At 43.4% G+C, this 20,963-nt stretch overlaps 1 long non-coding RNA gene and 9 pseudogenes across 3 annotated transcripts in view; 9 read left to right on the plus strand and 1 right to left on the minus strand.

Annotated features, from left to right (window-relative positions):
* Positions 1-20,963, minus strand: part of LOC148506531 (uncharacterized) — a 555,606-nt gene that overhangs the window by 42,364 nt on the left and 492,279 nt on the right. The window lies entirely within an intron of this gene.
* LOC148506537 (5S ribosomal RNA) lies at positions 373-491 on the plus strand (annotated as a pseudogene).
* LOC148506538 (5S ribosomal RNA) lies at positions 1,913-2,026 on the plus strand (annotated as a pseudogene).
* LOC148506539 (5S ribosomal RNA) lies at positions 3,186-3,304 on the plus strand (annotated as a pseudogene).
* On the plus strand, positions 4,719-4,837 carry LOC148506540 (5S ribosomal RNA; annotated as a pseudogene).
* On the plus strand, positions 6,259-6,372 carry LOC148506541 (5S ribosomal RNA; annotated as a pseudogene).
* On the plus strand, positions 7,533-7,646 carry LOC148506542 (5S ribosomal RNA; annotated as a pseudogene).
* Positions 8,806-8,924, plus strand: LOC148506543 (5S ribosomal RNA; annotated as a pseudogene).
* Positions 10,342-10,460, plus strand: LOC148506544 (5S ribosomal RNA; annotated as a pseudogene).
* Positions 11,882-11,995, plus strand: LOC148506545 (5S ribosomal RNA; annotated as a pseudogene).

Below are 20,963 nucleotides of genomic sequence, written 5' to 3' on the forward strand. Positions count from 1 at the left end.
TAAGGCAACTTGTAGCAGGCCGGACTTCGCCACGATGCTCGCTGCTGCTGGTGTCCTGACCATGGCTGTAACAAGCAAGCCATCCGTTACAGTTGGGAGCTCACAGAGCGCAGCCGTGAACTCTGAAACAATAAGCATTTATGTGCAGTGAATCTTTATGTTGGGTTCACCTACAGCCATAACCACACTGGACATGCCCAAGCTATGCAGTGTCGGGCTGGTTAGTACTTGGATGGGAGACCACCTGGGAATACCAGGTGTTGTAGGTAATTATATTCTATAATATTTTTTTCTATGACTATTTACATGGTTTATAGTTAATGAATTTACTGGTGGTAAGTAGTAAAAGAGGTCTATGAATAAGTTTTGATCACCTACGGCCATACTACACTGGACACGCCCAATCTCGTCTGATCTTGGAAGCTAAGCAGTGTTGAGCCTGGTTAGTAGTTTTGTGGGAGACCACCGTGGAATACCAGGTACTGTAGGTGATGTTATACTGCCATAACAGTCTATTCTATGACTTTTTACATTAATTATCTTACCACCAGTAATGTATTTAATAAGCTTAGAAGTATGGGTTCTAAGAGAATTTGTTGCTCACCTACAGCCACGGTAATAACAATTATATTAAAAAATGGGGATGGTCGCAGAAACGCCTTTCCCTTGGCGCTATGTATTTAGTTTGTATTTGAAAGAGCGTACCCAGTTGCAAGTGCACAAAGCTTGCAAGGCCTTGAAAAATAAATACAGAACACAACATAAAGAATCACTGCGCTATAGTTCTCAAGGATATAAATATAATATATGAATAAATATATATGTAGTTCCTTTTAATATAGTAGAAACTTGGGCCTATATATTTTTTACTTGATCAATGTAAATCCTAAAAATATTTATAACGTGTACATAATATTCCACAGATGTTAAATATTATAAAATAATGTAACATTGTCAAAAGTTAGTAGCAATTATGTAGTTGGCAAAAGCAATGGTTTGTTAATCCGATATATCGTCTTATCCTCTGCAGTGCGTATCTAATTGAGTCCCCTTGTCTTGTATAGATATTAGTTTGTTAGGAGCAGCACATAGCAAATGAAGTTAAAAGCGTATGTAGCAAGCATGTATATGAGTAACTTTTCTTAGTAAGTTACCACATATACTTTACTTGATCTCCGGTGTTTGAGCGTGGCCACGCTAGCATAAATGCTTGTTGTTCCAGAGATCATGTTTGCTGTATTAGAAATGCTGTCACTGTATGTGAAGAGGTTAAGCGGCTCCCAAGTGTAACGAGCAGCTTGTTGCTTGTTCCAGCTACGGTCAGCGCACCTGCAGCTAAGAGTGTTGGGGTGGAAGTCTGTGGTGCTCCGAGCTGCCCTACACGAGAATAGGGTCTCAAAGGGCATACAGAAGGGCCGTGGAGGTAGACGAGCTTGAATAGAAATGGCGGGATGGGACGTCACATCCTGCTGTCTTGTGTCCTATCTCGCCTGCCACCACAGCCCTTCTGTTTGCCGTCTGAGCCCATTCTCTTTGTAAGGCAACTTGTAGCAGGCCGGACTTCGCCACGATGCTCGCTGCTGCTGGTGTCCTGACCATGGCTGTAACAAGCAAGCCATCCGTTACAGTTGGGAGCTCACAGAGAGCTGCCGTGAACTCTGAAACAATAAGCATTTATGTGCAGTGAATCTTTGTGTTCACCTATTGCTTTTCCACACTGGACATGCCCAATCTTGTTTTGTAAGCTATGCAGTGTTGGGCCTGGTTAGCGTTAGACCACCTGGGAATCCCAGGTGTTGTAGGTAATTTTATGCTACTATAATGTTCTTTTCTATTACTATTTACATTTATTATATTAACTTGATAATTACTGGTGGTGAGTAGTAAAAGAGGTGTAAGAAGAAGATTGATCACCTACGGCCATACCACACTGGACATTACCAATCTCATCTTGTAAGCTATGCAGTGTCGGGCTTGGTTAGTACTTGGATGGGAGACCACCTGGGAATACCAGGTGCTGTAGGTGATTTTATACTGCCATAACAGTCGCCTCTGACTATTTACATTTATTTTATTAACTCTTTAATGAACTGACAAGCGGTAAGAAGTAAGATCTAAATTAAAAATTGTTCCTCCCCTACAGCCACACCACACTGGACATGCCCAATCTCGTCGGATCTTGGAAGCTATGCTGTGTTGGACCTGGTTGCTACTTGTTACCTGACAGTACTTCAAAGGTTAGTAGCAATTATGTAGTTGGCAAAAGCAATGGTATATTAATCCGATATATCGTCTTATCCTCTGCAGTGCGTATCTAATTGAGTCCCCTTGTCTTGTATAGATATTAGTTTGTTAGGAGCAGCACATAGCAAATTAAGTTAAAAGCGTATGTAGCAAGCATGTATATGAGTAACGTTTCTTAGTAAGTTACCACATCTACTTTACTTGATCTCCGGTGTTTGAGCGTGGCCACGCTAGCATAAATGTTTGTTGTTCCAGAGATCATGTTTGCTGTATTAGAAATGCTGTCACTGTATGTGAAGAGGTTAAGAGGCTCCCAAGTGTAACGAGCAGCTTGTTGCTTGTTCCAGCTACGGTCAGCGCACCTGCAGCTAAGAGCGTTTGGGTGGAAGTCTGTGGTGCTCCGAGCTGCCCTACACGAGAATAGGGTCTCAAAGGGCATACAGAAGGGCTGTGGAGGTAGACGAGCTTGAATAGAAACGGCGGGATGGGACGTCACATCCTGCTGTCTTGTGTCCTATCTCGCCTGCCACCACAGCCCTTCTGTTTGCCGTCTGAGCCCATTCTCTTTGTAAGGCAACTTGTAGCAGGCTGGACTTCGCCACGATGCTCGCTGCTGCTGGTGTCCTGACCATGGCTGTAACAAGCAAGCCATCCGTTACAGTTGGGAGCTCACAGAGCGCAGCCGTGAACTCTGAAACAATAAGCATTTATGTGCAGTGAATCTTTATGTTGGGTTCACCTACAGCCATAACCACACTGGACATGCCCAAGCTATGCAGTGTCGGGCTGGTTAGTACTTGGATGGGAGACCACCTGGGAATACCAGGTGTTGTAGGTAATTATATTCTATAATATTTTTTTCTATGACTATTTACATGGTTTATAGTTAATGAATTTACTGGTGGTAAGTAGTAAAAGAGGTCTATGAATAAGTTTTGATCACCTACGGCCATACTACACTGGACACGCCCAATCTCGTCTGATCTTGGAAGCTAAGCAGTGTTGAGCCTGGTTAGTAGTTTTGTGGGAGACCACCGTGGAATACCAGGTATTGTAGGTGATGTTATACTGCCATAACAGTCTATTCTATGACTTTTTACATTCATTATATTACCACCAGTAATGTATTTAATAAGCTTAGAAGTATGGGTTCTAAGAGAATTTGTTGCTCACCTACAGCCACAGTAATAACAATTATATTAAAAAAAAGGGATGGTCGCAGAAACGCCTTTCCCTTGGCGCTATGTATTTAGTTTGTATTTGAAAGAGCGTACCCAGTTGCAAGTGCACAAAGCTTGCAAGGCCTTGAAAAATAAATACAGAACACAACATAAAGAATCACTGCGCTATAGTTCTCAAGGATATAAATATAATATATGAATAAATATATATGTAGTTCCTTTTAATATAGTAGAAACTTGGGCCTATATATTTTTTACTTGATCAATGTAAATCCTAAAAATATTTAAAACGTGTACATAATATTCCACAGATGTTAAATATTATAAAATAATGTAACATTGTCAAAAGTTAGTAGCAATTATGTAGTTGGCAAAAGCAATGGTTTGTTAATCCGATATATCGTCTTATCCTCTGCAGTGCGTATCTAATTGAGTTCCCTTGTCTTGTATAGATATTAGTTTGTTAGGAGCAGCACATAGCAAATGAAGTTAAAAGCGTATGTAGCAAGCATGTATATGAGTAACTTTTCTTAGTAAGTTATCACATATACTTTACTTGATCTCCGGTGTTTGAGCGTGGCCACGCTAGCATAAATGCTTGTTGTTCCAGAGATCATGTTTGCTGTACTAGAGATGCTGTCACTGAATGTGAAGAGGTTAAGCGGCTCCCAAGTGTAACGAGCAGCTTGCTTGTTCCAGCTATGGTCAGCGCACCTGCAGCTAAGAGCGTTGGGGTGGAAGTCTGTGGTGCTCCGAGCTGCCCTACACGAAAATAAGGTCTCAAAGGGCATACAGAAGGGCTGTGGAGGTAGACGAGCTTGAATACAAACGGCGGGATGGGACGTCACATCCTGCTGTCTTGTGTCCTATCTCGCCTACCACCACAGCCCTTCTGTTTGCCGTCTGAGCCCATTCTCTTTGTAAGGCAACTTGTAGCAGGCCGGACTTCGCCACGATGCTCGCTGCTGCTGGTGTCCTGACCATGGCTGTAACAAGCAAGCCATCCGTTACAGTTGGGAGCTCACAGAGCGCAGCCGTGAACTCTGAAACAATAAGCATTTATGTGCAGTGAATCTTTATGTTGGGTTCACCTACAGCCATAACCACACTGGACATGCCCAAGCTATGCAGTGTCGGGCTGGTTAGTATTTGGATGGGAGACCACCTGGGAATACCAGGTGTTGTAGGTAATTATATTCTATAATATTTTTTTCTATGACTATTTACATGGTTTATAGTTAATGAATTTACTGGTGGTAAGTAGTAAAAGAGGTCTATGAATAAGTTTTGATCACCTACGGCCATACTACACTGGACACGCCCAATCTCGTCTGATCTTGGAAGCTAAGCAGTGTTGAGCCTGGTTAGTAGTTTTGTGGGAGACCACCGTGGAATACCAGGTACTGTAGGTGATGTTATACTGCCATAACAGTCTATTCTATGACTTTTTACATTAATTATCTTACCACCAGTAATGTATTTAATAAGCTTAGAAGTATGGGTTCTAAGAGAATTTGTTGCTCACCTACAGCCACGGTAATAACAATTATATAAAAAAATGGGGATGGTCGCAGAAACGCCTTTCCCTTGGCGCTATGTATTTAGTTTGTATTTGAAAGAGCGTACCCAGTTGCAAGTGCACAAAGCTTGCAAGGCCTTGAAAAATAAATACAGAACACAACATAAAGAATCACTGCGCTATAGTTCTCAAGGATATAAATATAATATATGAATAAATATATATGTAGTTCCTTTTAATATAGTAGAAACTTGGGCCTATATATTTTTTACTTGATCAATGTAAATCCTAAAAATATTTATAACGTGTACATAATATTCCACAGATGTTAAATATTATAAAATAATGTAACATTGTCAAAAGTTAGTAGCAATTATGTAGTTGGCAAAAGCAATGGTTTGTTAATCCGATATATCGTCTTATCCTCTGCAGTGCGTATCTAATTGAGTCCCCTTGTCTTGTATAGATATTAGTTTGTTAGGAGCAGCACATAGCAAATGAAGTTAAAAGCGTATGTAGCAAGCATGTATATGAGTAACTTTTCTTAGTAAGTTACCACATGTACTTTACTTGATCTCCGGTGTTTGAGCGTGGCCACGCTAGCATAAATGCTTGTTGTTCCAGAGATCATGTTTGCTGTATTAGAAATGCTGTCACTGTATGTGAAGAGGTTAAGCGGCTCCCAAGTGTAACGAGCAGCTTGTTGCTTGTTCCAGCTACGGTCAGCGCACCTGCAGCTAAGAGTGTTGGGGTGGAAGTCTGTGGTGCTCCGAGCTGCCCTACACGAGAATAGGGTCTCAAAGGGCATACAGAAGGGCCGTGGAGGTAGACGAGCTTGAATAGAAATGGCGGGATGGGACGTCACATCCTGCTGTCTTGTGTCCTATCTCGCCTGCCACCACAGCCCTTCTGTTTGCCGTCTGAGCCCATTCTCTTTGTAAGGCAACTTGTAGCAGGCCGGACTTCGCCACGATGCTCGCTGCTGCTGGTGTCCTGACCATGGCTGTAACAAGCAAGCCATCCGTTACAGTTGGGAGCTCACAGAGAGCTGCCGTGAACTCTGAAACAATAAGCATTTATGTGCAGTGAATCTTTGTGTTCACCTATTGCTTTTCCACACTGGACATGCCCAATCTTGTTTTGTAAGCTATGCAGTGTTGGGCCTGGTTAGCGTTAGACCACCTGGGAATCCCAGGTGTTGTAGGTAATTTTATGCTACTATAATGTTCTTTTCTATTACTATTTACATTTATTATATTAACTTGATAATTACTGGTGGTGAGTAGTAAAAGAGGTGTAAGAAGAAGATTGATCACCTACGGCCATACCACACTGGACATTACCAATCTCATCTTGTAAGCTATGCAGTGTCGGGCTTGGTTAGTACTTGGATGGGAGACCACCTGGGAATACCAGGTGCTGTAGGTGATTTTATACTGCCATAACAGTCGCCTCTGACTATTTACATTTATTTTATTAACTCTTTAATGAGCTGACAAGCGGTAAGAAGTAAGATCTAAATTAAAAATTGTTCCTCCCCTACAGCCACACCACACTGGACATGCCCAATCTCGTCGGATCTTGGAAGCTATGCTGTGTTGGACCTGGTTGCTACTTGTTACCTGACAGTACTTCAAAGGTTAGTAGCAATTATGTAGTTGGCAAAAGCAATGGTATATTAATCCGATATATCGTCTTATCCTCTGCAGTGCGTATCTAATTGAGTCCCCTTGTCTTGTATAGATATTAGTTTGTTAGGAGCAGCACATAGCAAATGAAGTTAAAAGCGTATGTAGCAAGCATGTATATGAGTAACGTTTCTTAGTAAGTTACCACATCTACTTTACTTGATCTCCGGTGTTTGAGCGTGGCCACGCTAGCATAAATGTTTGTTGTTCCAGAGATCATGTTTGCTGTATTAGAGATGCTGTCACTGAATGTGAAGAGGTTAAGCGGCTCCCAAGTGTAACGAGCAGCTTGCTTGTTCCAGCTATGGTCAGCGCACCTGCAGCTAAGAGTGTTGGGGTGGAAGTCTGTGGTGCTCCGAGCTGCCCTACACGAGAATAGGGTCTCAAAGGGCATACAGAAGGGCCGTGGAGGTAGACGATCTTGAATAGAAATGGCGGGATGGGACGTCACATCCTGCTGTCTTGTATCCTATCTCGCCTGCCACCACAGCCCTTCTGTTTGCCGTCTGAGCCCATTCTCTTTGTAAGGCAACTTGTAGCAGGCCGGACTTCGCCGCGATGCTCGCTGCTGCTGGTGTCCTGACCATGGCTGTAACAAGCAAGCCATCCGTTACAGTTGGGAGCTCACAGAGAGCTGCCGTGAACTCTGAAACAATAAGCATTTATGTGCAGTGAATCTTTGTGTTCACCTATTGCTTTTCCACACTGGACATGCCCAATCTTGTTTTGTAAGCTATGCAGTGTTGGGCCTGGTTAGCGTTAGACCACCTGGGAATCCCAGGTGTTGTAGGTAATTTTATGCTACTATAATGTTCTTTTCTATTACTATTTACATTTATTATATTAACTTGATAATTACTGGTGGTGAGTAGTAAAAGAGGTGTAAGAAGAAGATTGATCACCTACGGCCATACCACACTGGACATTACCAATCTCATCTTGTAAGCTATGCAGTGTCGGGCTTGGTTAGTACTTGGATGGGAGACCACCTGGGAATACCAGGTGCTGTAGGTGATTTTATACTGCCATAACAGTCGCCTCTGACTATTTACATTTATTTTATTAACTCTTTAATGAACTGACAAGCGTTAAGAAGTAAGATCTAAATTAAAAATTGTTCCTCCCCTACAGCCACACCACACTGGACATGCCCAATCTCGTCGGATCTTGGAAGCTATGCTGTGTTGGACCTGGTTGCTACTTGTTACCTGACAGTACTTCAAAGGTTAGTAGCAATTATGTAGTTGGCAAAAGCAATGGTATATTAATCCGATATATCGTCTTATCCTCTGCAGTGCGTATCTAATTGAGTCCCCTTGTCTTGTATAGATATTAGTTTGTTAGGAGCAGCACATAGCAAATTAAGTTAAAAGCGTATGTAGCAAGCATGTATATGAGTAACGTTTCTTAGTAAGTTACCACATCTACTTTACTTGATCTTCGGTGTTTGAGCGTGGCCACGCTAGCATAAATGTTTGTTGTTCCAGAGATCATGTTTGCTGTATTAGAAATGCTGTCACTGTATGTGAAGAGGTTAAGAGGCTCCCAAGTGTAACGAGCAGCTTGTTGCTTGTTCCAGCTACGGTCAGCGCACCTGCAGCTAAGAGCGTTTGGGTGGAAGTCTGTGGTGCTCCGAGCTGCCCTACACGAGAATAGGGTCTCAAAGGGCATACAGAAGGGCTGTGGAGGTAGACGAGCTTGAATAGAAACGGCGGGATGGGACGTCACATCCTGCTGTCTTGTGTCCTATCTCGCCTGCCACCACAGCCCTTCTGTTTGCCGTCTGAGCCCATTCTCTTTGTAAGGCAACTTGTAGCAGGCTGGACTTCGCCACGATGCTCGCTGCTGCTGGTGTCCTGACCATGGCTGTAACAAGCAAGCCATCCGTTACAGTTGGGAGCTCACAGAGCGCAGCCGTGAACTCTGAAACAATAAGCATTTATGTGCAGTGAATCTTTATGTTGGGTTCACCTACAGCCATAACCACACTGGACATGCCCAAGCTATGCAGTGTCGGGCTGGTTAGTACTTGGATGGGAGACCACCTGGGAATACCAGGTGTTGTAGGTAATTATATTCTATAATATTTTTTTCTATGACTATTTACATGGTTTATAGTTAATGAATTTACTGGTGGTAAGTAGTAAAAGAGGTCTATGAATAAGTTTTGATCACCTACGGCCATACTACACTGGACACGCCCAATCTCGTCTGATCTTGGAAGCTAAGCAGTGTTGAGCCTGGTTAGTAGTTTTGTGGGAGACCACCGTGGAATACCAGGTACTGTAGGTGATGTTATACTGCCATAACAGTCTATTCTATGACTTTTTACATTCATTATCTTACCACCAGTAATGTATTTAATAAGCTTAGAAGTATGGGTTCTAAGAGAATTTGTTGCTCACCTACAGCCACAGTAATAACAATTATATTAAAAAAAAAAGATGGTCGCAGAAACGCCTTTCCCTTGGCGCTATGTATTTAGTTTGTATTTGAAAGAGCGTACCCAGTTGCAAGTGCACAAAGCTTGCAAGGCCTTGAAAAATAAATACAGAACACAACATAAAGAATCACTGCGCTATAGTTCTCAAGGATATAAATATAATATATGAATAAATATATATGTAGTTCCTTTTAATATAGTAGAAACTTGGGCCTATATATTTTTTACTTGATCAATGTAAATCCTAAAAATATTTAAAACGTGTACATAATATTCCACAGATGTTAAATATTATAAAATAATGTAACATTGTCAAAAGTTAGTAGCAATTATGTAGTTGGCAAAAGCAATGGTTTGTTAATCCGATATATCGTCTTATCCTCTGCAGTGCGTATCTAATTGAGTTCCCTTGTCTTGTATAGATATTAGTTTGTTAGGAGCAGCACATAGCAAATGAAGTTAAAAGCGTATGTAGCAAGCATGTATATGAGTAACTTTTCTTAGTAAGTTACCACATATACTTTACTTGATCTCCGGTGTTTGAGCGTGGCCACGCTAGCATAAATGCTTGTTGTTCCAGAGATCATGTTTGCTGTATTAGAAATGCTGTCACTGTATGTGAAGAGGTTAAGCGGCTCCCAAGTGTAACGAGCAGCTTGTTGCTTGTTCCAGCTACGGTCAGCGCACCTGCAGCTAAGAGTGTTGGGGTGGAAGTCTGTGGTGCTCCGAGCTGCCCTACACGAGAATAGGGTCTCAAAGGGCATACAGAAGGGCCGTGGAGGTAGACGAGCTTGAATAGAAATGGCGGGATGGGACGTCACATCCTGCTGTCTTGTGTCCTATCTCGCCTGCCACCACAGCCCTTCTGTTTGCCGTCTGAGCCCATTCTCTTTGTAAGGCAACTTGTAGCAGGCCGGACTTCGCCACGATGCTCGCTGCTGCTGGTGTCCTGACCATGGCTGTAACAAGCAAGCCATCCGTTACAGTTGGGAGCTCACAGAGCGCAGCCGTGAACTCTGAAACAATAAGCATTTATGTGCAGTGAATCTTTATGTTGGGTTCACCTACAGCCATAACCACACTGGACATGCCCAAGCTATGCAGTGTCGGGCTGGTTAGTACTTGGATGGGAGACCACCTGGGAATACCAGGTGTTGTAGGTAATTATATTCTATAATATTTTTTTCTATGACTATTTACATGGTTTATAGTTAATGAATTTACTGGTGGTAAGTAGTAAAAGAGGTCTATGAATAAGTTTTGATCACCAACGGCCATACTACACTGGACACGCCCAATCTCGTCTGATCTTGGAAGCTAAGCAGTGTTGAGCCTGGTTAGTAGTTTTGTGGGAGACCACCGTGGAATACCAGGTACTGTAGGTGATGTTATACTGCCATAACAGTCTATTCTATGACTTTTTACATTCATTATCTTACCACCAGTAATGTATTTAATAAGCTTAGAAGTATGGGTTCTAAGAGAATTTGTTGCTCACCTACAGCCACGGTAATAACAATTATATTAAAAAATGGGGAGGGTCGCAGAAACGCCTTTCCCTTGGCGCTATGTATTTAGTTTGTATTTGAAAGAGCGTACCCAGTTGCAAGTGCACAAAGCTTGCAAGGCCTTGAAAAATAAATACAGAACACAACATAAAGAATCACTGCGCTATAGTTCTCAAGGATATAAATATAATATATGAATAAATATATATGTAGTTCCTTTTAATATAGTAGAAACTTGGGCCTATATATTTTTTACTTGATCAATGTAAATCCTAAAAATATTTATAACGTGTACATAATATTCCACAGATGTTAAATATTATAAAATAATGTAACATTGTGAAAAGTTAGTAGCAATTATGTAGTTGGCAAAAGCAATGGTTTGTTAATCCGATATATCATCTTATCCTCTGCAGTGTGTATCTAATTGAGTTCCCTTGTCTTGTATAGATATTAGTTTGTTAGGAGCAGCACATAGCAAATGAAGTTAAAAGCGTATGTAGCAAGCATGTATATGAGTAACTTTTCTTAGTAAGTTACCACATGTACGTTACTTGATCTCCGGTGTTTGAGCGTGGCCACGCTAGCATAAATGCTTGTTTTTCCAGAGATCATGTTTGCTGTATTAGAAATGCTGTCACTGTATGTGAAGAGGTTAAGCGGCTCCTAAGTGTAACGAGCAGCTTGTTGCTTGTTCCAGCTATGGTCAGCGCACCTGCAGCTAAGAGCGTTGGGGTGGAAGTCTGTGGTGCTCCGAGCTGCCCTACTCGAGAAAAGGGTCTCAAAGGGCATACAGAAGGGCTGTGGAGGTAGACGAGCTTGAATAGAAATGGCGGGATGGGACGTCACATCCTGCTGTCTTGTATCCTATCTCGCCTGCCACCACAGCCCTTCTGTTTGCCGTCTGAGCCCATTCTCTTTGTAAGGCAACTTGTAGCAGGCCGGACTTCGCCGCGATGCTCGCTGCTGCTGGTGTCCTGACCATGGCTGTAACAAGCAAGCCATCCGTTACAGTTGGGAGCTCACAGAGCGCAGCCGTGAACTCTGAAACAATAAGCATTTATGTGCAGTGAATCTTTGTGTTCACCTATTGCTTTTCCACACTGGACATGCCCAATCTTGTTTTGTAAGCTATGCAGTGTTGGGCCTGGTTAGCGTTAGACCACCTGGGAATCCCAGGTGTTGTAGGTAATTTTATGCTACTATAATGTTCTTTTCTATTACTATTTACATTTATTATATTAACTTGATAATTACTGGTGGTGAGTAGTAAAAGAGGTCTAAGAAGAAGATTGATCACCTACGGCCATACCACACTGGACATTACCAATCTCATCTTGTAAGCTATGCAGTGTCGGGCTTGGTTAGTACTTGGATGGGAGACCACCTGGGAATACCAGGTGCTGTAGGTGATTTTATACTGCCATAACAGTCGCCTCTGACTATTTACATTTATTTTATTAACTCTTTAATGAACTGACAAGCGGTAAGAAGTAAGATCTAAATTAAAAATTGTTCCTCCCCTACAGCCACACCACACTGGACATGCCCAATCTCGTCGGATCTTGGAAGCTATGCTGTGTTGGACCTGGTTACTACTTGTTACCTGACAGTACTTCAGAGGTTAGTAGCAATTATGTAGTTGGCAAAAACAATGGTATTTTAATCCGATATATCGTCTTATCCTCTGCTGTGCGTATCTAATTGAGTCCTCATCTTGTATAGATATTAGTTTGTTAGGAGCAGCACATAGCAAATTAAGTTAAAAGCGTATGTAGCAAGCATGTATGCGAGTAACTTTTCTTAGTAAGTTACCACATCTACTTTACTTGATCTCCGGTGTTTGAGCGTGGCCACGCTAGCATAAATACTTGTTGTTCCATATATTACGTTTGCTGTATTAGAAAAGCTGTCACTGTATGTGAAGAGGTTGAATGGCTCTGTGTGCTCCCAAGTGTAACGAGCAGTTTGCTTGTTTCAGCTACACCTGCAGCTAAGAGCGTTGGGGTGGAAGTCTGGGGTGCTCTGAGAATGCTTTGCATTTCGGAACTTGTTACATCTGTCAGCATCGCATACTCTATAGAAACCCAGATATCTGCTGCTAATCCTTTATGATTCTTTAGGGGATCTTTGAATGATAAATGGGCCCCTTTATGTTTAGTGTGCATTGTACGATTGTTTCAGCATTTCACATATAAACTGTTAATTTCGATTATTGGTGCTGTAGGTCAAGAACGAAAATCTTTGCTTCAGTCTCCCTATAATGAGCAGTGTGTTTGCATTCTTGATGATCTGCCCATATTTACTATGCATTTTACTGATTACCTCATCATCCTTATGGGCGTACATATGCAAATTCAATGTGAATGAGTTTACACTACATGTAAACATACAGTAGAGCACCATATAGGAATCTGAGTTATGTAATTTTTTATTTTTAAAACCACTAATTTGTCTCCGCCTTTACCATCACCAGGGCCCACGTGGCTCAAAAGTCCATTTTAGAGGGGCTACACCAGAGATAAAGTACCTCAATGTTTACTACAGTATACATTAATGTACTACTTATAGTTCATTGTGGATGTGAAGATTATAGAATATATTCAACAGCTCTGTATATTAGTGTTGTAATCCTTTTTTTATTTTTTATTTTTTTCCTCTTCCTCCCCACAGAACAAGTTCTTCAAATAGCCCTCTTTCAGTTTTCGGTTCACGTATTGACTGTTTTTCTATATTTTGTTGCTTTTTAAAATAAACACTTTTTTTTTCTACACCGTTTTTTGTCTTTCAATTTAACAGTATACAGTAGAAAAAAATATTGTAAAGTAACTTATTTTACAAATTTGGAAAGAAAAACTCCGCACAAACACAGCTTGGGTGTAATGACGACAGATGTAGGGGATGCAGCTGCTATGGGGTCCAGAGCTGATGTGGGCCCATCTTCCATGTCAAACGTGTATATATATATATATATATATATATATACACATATATACACATTTTTCACTATTGGGTGGTACATAGGGACCCTTACAAATCTTTTAGTATAGGGCCTCAATGTACTGTGCCTATTGTAGTTACACGCCTGGCTGAAGGTTTAAAAAATTTGCACTCTTAAAGGAACTGGACAATGTTCTACATATAGTAGGATAGTGCTGTAAAGGGTGTGCTGTAGATACTGTAAGCTTTTTAAAAATCAAATAGTGATGCTCTTAATCAAACAGGGATCTAGAGTGAATTCACAGCAGCTGACATACAGAGGAGACTGCCACAAAACCTCTCTCAAAAGGCACAATGATAATATAAGTGTCTGCGCTTGGGATCACTAAAGCAAAAAAAAGCAGAATAGAGCAATACGTTAACCAAATGTTTAATAATGAATTACACATAAAGAAAGAACGGCGGTTTCTGAATATTAAATGAACAATCAGCAGGTGCAAATAATCATCAGTACACACAAGAAATGGATATATATCAATCCTGAAATGAAGTTTAAGAAAGGTCAAAATACATAAGATAGAGTCCTGCTTAGCAGAAAAAAGATGCTTGTGAGTCCTGATTGTAAAAGATTGTCACAATTGGCATGAGCATGGTGATATAGATGCTTTCCTGTTTCCAGAGGGAAAGCCAGGAAGAAAAGGGTATTCCTAAGCACAATAGACTCACCGCTCCCCGTCTGCTAAACAGTGGTAATCCCGGATATCCCTGGAGGCTTGTATGGTGTTAGTGGTAGTGTGGATGCAGTGTGCCTCTTGTGAGAACCAAGATTGTTACACTGCGTGGGGGAAATAGTGAATCTTCTGTGTTGAGCTGGAGAACACTGGTACAGTGCAGTCTCTCTCCGGCAAAGGCACATGCAGCGGGGATGCCGATTACAACAGGCAGGTCTGCCGCTCACCGTGGATGCAACCCACAGGGGGTCTATTCTATTCTGTTTGAAGTTTCACAGGAACAAATGCAGGTCTCAGAGCTCTCCTTTGCACAGGTGTCTGAGCTCTCTCAACGCGTTTCTCCCCTCTCACAGGGGTTTTATCAAAAGGCTGAGAGGGTGAGCTTTATTGTCCACAGACGCAATATGTATATGAAAGCTGTACTGTAGCTGTTAGTGTTGGTGCAAATAACGGGTCTAGTTGTCTGAAGAAACCAAGAACAGATGATTGGAGTCCAGGGGCAGAGAGACCAAGGAGGATGTGTGGCACGTGTGCAAGTACAGTAGATGAGAGCACGAGTGAGGAAGGCCCTGCTCATGGAGCTTACAGTCTAAAGGGAAGCGCAATATACTGTATAAGGAGTGAGCCAGTGTACAGTAAAGGGAGCTAAGGGCAGAAAGCAGGAGTGAGTATTGACTGGTGACGGTGAAGTGGTGGACAGATATGCTTTTATGGACAGGTGGGCTTTTTGGCGCCTGCTTGAAGCAATGCAGGTTGGGGGGATAGTCTGATGGAACGAGGGAGATTGTTCCAATGGTGTGGGCAGCTCGGGGGACATACAGTAACATGTCTACTCTTTACTGCCTACTTTACTGACAGTACAATATGTCAGTCTTTCATACTCTGTACTCAGGCTTCCTAACATTTCATATATCACAACGTGTGGATCTTTGAGTTCTAGTGAGACTAAAATACTGTACACCACTAGTTCTGAAACTCGGTCCTCAGGACCCCAAACGGTGCATGTTTTCCAGGTCTCCTCACAGAATCACAGGTGAACTAATTAGCTCCAACTGTGGATCTTCTAAAAATCTGAGTAATGACTATACCTGTGCACCTGCTAGGTGACCTGGAAAACGTGACCTATGTGGGGTCCTGAGGCCCGTGTTTGAGAACCACTGCTTTACACAATAGCAACAGCTTGCAAATCTGGAAAATGAGAACTGTTAGGGCTACTTCGCACACCACGGTTTTGTCCGTCAGGCAAAAAAAAAAAACACTTATTTTTTACCAAGAAGTGGAAGTAACACATAAATTAAGTTGCCGTGTTATAGCTGTGATAACCACTTAGACAGCTGCCATTCACTGTTTCAGTGTTAAAGTTTGATTAGAGATACCAACGCTCGGCACTAAACCGTGTGAATGGGACTGATCCACAGGGAAAATAGTCAGGTTTTTCTTCCTCCATTAGAGGGCATAGTGATGACTCTGAGTATAGCCTGGAGAGTAGAGTCTGGGCACAAAACGGTTCATGAAATGTGCAAACAAGCTCAGGCTCCTCTCCTCTATACACCGGCCCCAGCCACTGGAACCTCAGTTTTTAGTTTGGTGCCAAGGCAGGAGCAGGGCACCATTTTCAGGGGGGGGATGTTTTTATGTCTTCCTATATTTTACTTTTAGTTTTATAGTGTTTACTACAAAGAGTGGGCAGTGTAAGGTGTCCTATAGCCGGTGGCCACAGCACTGGCTTACACCGCCGGAGCAGGAGACCTCCGGCGAAGCTGACAGTGGAGGCTCCTGGTCTGACCGCACTGCCCACTAGACCACCAGGGAATATTACATGGGCAGGGGTCTGCTTGATGGCAGTGGCAGCCATTTCCCTGGGGTTCTATCAGCCGGGGGAGATCGGTGCTTTCCTGTAGCCCTTCCCCCAACCCTGGTGCGCACTCTCCCTCAGTGGCCAGCAAGCCCCAGGCAGATTTGCTCCTCACTGAGCGGGCATTTTACCACAATGCTTGCCTCTGTGCTGGACAGAGAAGTGGGCTCCAGTCTCCTTTCATACCATGCTCCCAGCAGCTAGCTAGTTAAATTGTTCCTTCCTGCTACTTGTGGCCGGCTTGTTGAGCTTCATTAGCCCATATTCTGCATTCAGCTGTGTGTTTTTTTTTATTTTTAATAAGTGTACCTTGCCTGTGTCCTTGTACCTGCTGTGGTTACTGGTCACTGGAACATCCTTGGCATCCTTGCGCCCTCATGTATTATTGGTGTGTGGAGGTTCTATTTCAGGGTCCATAGGGGGTCCACAGGGTTGATCTTGGGGGGTTTAGCTGGATCTGGATCCACATGCACCACACAGTTAAAGCTTTTGGTGCTCCCAGGATGGCTCTATACCCCGCACCCGAGCCACAGGCACCTCAGTTTTAGTTGGTGCCCGGCCAGAGTCGGGTCCCCCTTAGTGTGGGGGGGGGCTGCTTAGCAGCCCCTAAGCCTATGTTTAGAGTTTTTTTAACTTTAATTTTCTCCTTCATCCACTAGGGGACACTGGAGTTCAAGACAGTGGGATATAGATGGTGGTAGAGTAGAGCCTGGCACTTTAAATAATTTAGAAGTGTGACCGGCTCCTCCCCCTCTATGCCCCATCAGCCCCAATTTTAAGAATGTGCCCAAGAGAGCCGGTCACATGGGGCTGAGCTCCAGCCCACACTTAGTAATTTTATCTTATTTTATCTTATTTTCACTTTATTTTATAGCTTTCACAAAGCATTGAGGACAGGCTGACAGAGAACTGCATCTGTCAGCCTGCTACATGGAGGCATCAGGAGAGCCGCCACCACTAATAAAGAGTGTGTGTCCGGGTCCCAGGCACCCTGGCAGCTCAGGGAGGGACACGCCACAGCTTAATATAGAAGCTGTGTCCGTGCTACCGTATGCCTAGCCGCAGATCTGATGCCAGCAGTGGTAAGTATAATCTCTTCCCCCGACTAGCGGGGGACTGAGGTAGATCTGCAGCCCCTCCGCCCCCATATAGCTGAACTAAACAGCTCAGCAAGCTAAGGCTCCAACTGGGTCCTTATTTTAGAAGTTCCCCGTTCTATGCCCGGCATAGGATATGCCAGAGCTAACTAGGGGGCGGAGCTACCGCGCATAGAGTTGCGCGTCCAAGCCGACATCTCTCTGAGGAGAGCGGTAACAGCATCCCTGCAGTCTCCAGTAGGAACACAGCTATCCCGCATCTGTGACAGCACGGTGCCTTGCGCGGCTGTCATTTACAGGGGAGCCAATGGGAAGCGATCTCACCTCTCCCTGCAATAGACAGGCAGTGTTACCGGCCTCTATTGCGGCTCCTAACAGAGCAGCCCTATAACGGCTAGAGCCGGTGACGGGGACTCTGTTCCCGGCGGTAAAGGGGCGGGGCTTAGCTCCGACGGCCATGCTGTGCCAGGGAGAGCAGGGCGCCTCCCTCATCCATACAGTCAGCGCAAGATTTATTAACAGATCTCCCAGTAAGATATATGCAGGGAGAGGTCGGCCCACAAAGAGGCTGCATCCACCGCGGGAGGCTCAGTGATGAATGCAGCACGGACCAGTGCCTGCAAGAGCAGTAGCAACTACCTGCATAAACGCAGTTTAGTTCAGTGTATGCACTGCTGGTGATGTCCAGTTATTGCTGCACCCTCCCCCATCCTCGCGCGGTTGCGCATGCTGAGTGATTCAGGATCTCCGCTTATGCGGTTCTGTTGAGGGGGCAGCTTGTTTCAGTCGGTGCTAGTCAGGTGGAACCATTTATACAACTATCAGGTTTCCCTCTTAAAAGGAAAAGCCTTATACAGCCTCCGACTCAGCGGAGCCCGCCGCAGCTGATATCGGCGGAGTCCGGGGCTCCCGCCCTGCCAAGCACCTTAGCTGCATATTGCTCCTCTCCTGTCTAGCAGCGGAGATGTTATTTTAATGGGGATTTGTGACAGGCGGTGCTGCCACACTGTCACTCTCGTGAAGCAAGATTATCATAGGAGGAGAGACCGTGGTGTCCATCCCCTGTTCTCCCCCCCTTCCCCTGCTCCAAGAACAGCGCTGTGCAACCATAGCGTTCAGCGGCCAATTCCCAGTAGGCTTTCCTTTAGTTATATAAGGAAAGGGACCTATGTGTGGTGCGTCCTGCACTCCAGCTTTGACATAGTATTGTGTTTCTCCTCTCCCTCACATGAGGGTGAGCTTCCCGAGCGCGGCTCTCGGTAATTGTATTCTGCGCCAAATATACAATTCCGAATAAAAGCGTCGTGCTGACGGGACATGGTCCCGCCATTTGGGCATTTTGCAGCGCCAAGTATTACGCCTGTCAAGCTTCCCCTTGGAGGGGCACCTAGCTTAATTTAATGGCCTGACTTCCGGACTTGCTCTCCGATTGGCGCGCACTCCGCACGGAATGAGCTTGAATAGCTCAACCAGCTAATGCAGCGGAATGGTGAGCCATACACAGTGGGTTCTAGTCCCATCTATGAGGGAATTTATTTATCATAGCCTGTGAAGGCTACCTTATGGTACACTAGTTACCCTGCCTAAATGAACATACATATATGTGGCAGCACATATACTATATTATGAGCTGGTTTTAAAACCATCCAACCAGCCTTCTGCGCTTCCCTTAAAAGGTATGCATATGTGCATCTATATAGATTTATATCTTATGTGCTCCCTTGACAGCACGCACAAGAATAAGTTAGTGACGCACTGCCGGGGCAGTGGTTGGCATTACTGCCTCACAGCACTGAGGTTGTCTTTTTGCATTCCCACTTCTAAAACCTGGTGCATCTGGAGCTAAAATGGCTCACCTGATAAGGAGGGTACACCAGTAACAGATGGGTCCCAGAATCGAAACCAGTCTGGGACAGCGTGCTGCTAACATATCCTACGCCGTAGCAGAATGACTGCCACACGCGGCACATGAGCAGTCTCCCTGCTTGGAAGTAGCCACATGTATGTATAATATATTTGTATTTTATACTAAGCTCTGCTTTAGAACATATACATGTCTGGAATGAATTTTGTCCTGGGGCTCAGTTTCTTCCACGGCTCTAACTATGCTCATGTTATTTAAAAAAAAAAAATGTCCCTTACTAATCTTGTATGTAGGTATACGTAAGCATATGTGGATATATGTATCGCTTCTTATCCTCATAAGCAAGGGTAGGATCTGTTATCGGTTTTATATCTGATACCTAGCACTCCTGACGCGGTAGTTGGCACAAGAACTCCGCTTTACACTATCTCTTCCTAAGTGTGTACATATCGGGATGGATGTGTATGTATGTATATATATATATATATATATATATATATAATGTGTGTGTATGTATGTGTCTATCTATCTATCTATCTATCTATCTATCTATCTATCTATCTATCTATCTATCTATCTATCTATCTATCTATCTATCTAAGTATGCCTATACTTTCACAATCATTAGGTTACCTATAATGTCACAGATGGCAAGCTGCCTGAGATTATCAGAAGCTGTAGGCTATATCAATATATATATTAAATTGTGGCTCTATAGACAAGTCATGTTCTGCAGCTTACATAGGGATAGTCACAATTCCCTAAGGAATTGCTTCTAGTATTGACCTGATACAGGTCCTGGGGCCTTCTTGTATCTACACACATGTAATAACGATATGTACTCGAGGGGTTATAGTTCTGTTTCTGTCAGGCTATACCTATGGCGCCCCTTTTCGGGGGACCTATTATTATTTACATCTACACTCCAGTGGCGCACTTGGTAACGAACTGATTTGACACCAAGAATGCAGGAGATATATATATATATATATATATATATATATAGCATGCTGATCTCCTGGTGCAGGAGTCTGTCAAGTAAACTTACTATGTTGGCATTAACTCTTCCTTTCAAAGAGTTTGCCTTCTCATGTCGCGTATCTCAATAAAATGAGTCTCTAAAGGGCCCCTACGTACATTTCCTATCAGTTTATAAAGAATCCAGGTTCTCTACCTTCCTCCAGGCTTACTTAGTTAATTTACATGAAGGCCCAGGGCCATCCGCCGATATAGGCAGGGTTCAGGCCTGGATTGTATTAGTTTGGTGGGCGTAATACACACTTCACCATTATAAGTGTTAATGTAAGGATGTTATACTAGCAGACCATTTTTGGGTTATATGTATGATCTCTATATGGATAAACATCCCTTATGGAACACGCTCCGGTATAGAGTCCTGTTGTACAACCTTCTTGTCTCCACTAACATTTTGCTAGTTTTCTACAGTATTTTCTACTGCAACATCGCCAGACTAAAGTCTGTGCTGTAGAGCATTGGTCTTAACCCACTGAAGCTACTCTCTATACCTGACGTGGCTGGTTGCTGTGAGATGGAAAAGGTCAGTGACATTCTACATAGCGTCCAGAGGGCTTCTGGTCGCTCACAGGTAAGCGGGCTTACTCCACTAAATGCCTTGGAAGAGGCTCCTATTTCAGGCAACCTGACATTACATAGCTGTTATTCTCCCTTACGCACCCTAGCTGCTGTCCTAGCAGCCATCCGCTCTTTTAATCAGTTGGCTCTACTTTTTAGAGCTTTCCTGGTGTGTGGGTACATTGTTCCAACATTGAGCTTAGTTACACTATTCTACTAGAATCTGTTGGGGTTATGGACTGAATTGCACATCTTTCCATTAAAGTGAGACAGTCACGATGTTCCACGCAGGGGGCCTGG

This window comes from Taudactylus pleione, unplaced genomic scaffold (genome assembly GCF_031769625.1).
Source record: "Taudactylus pleione unplaced genomic scaffold, aTauple2 ptg000400l, whole genome shotgun sequence".
In the NCBI taxonomy this organism is placed as follows: domain Eukaryota; kingdom Metazoa; phylum Chordata; class Amphibia; order Anura; family Myobatrachidae; genus Taudactylus; species Taudactylus pleione.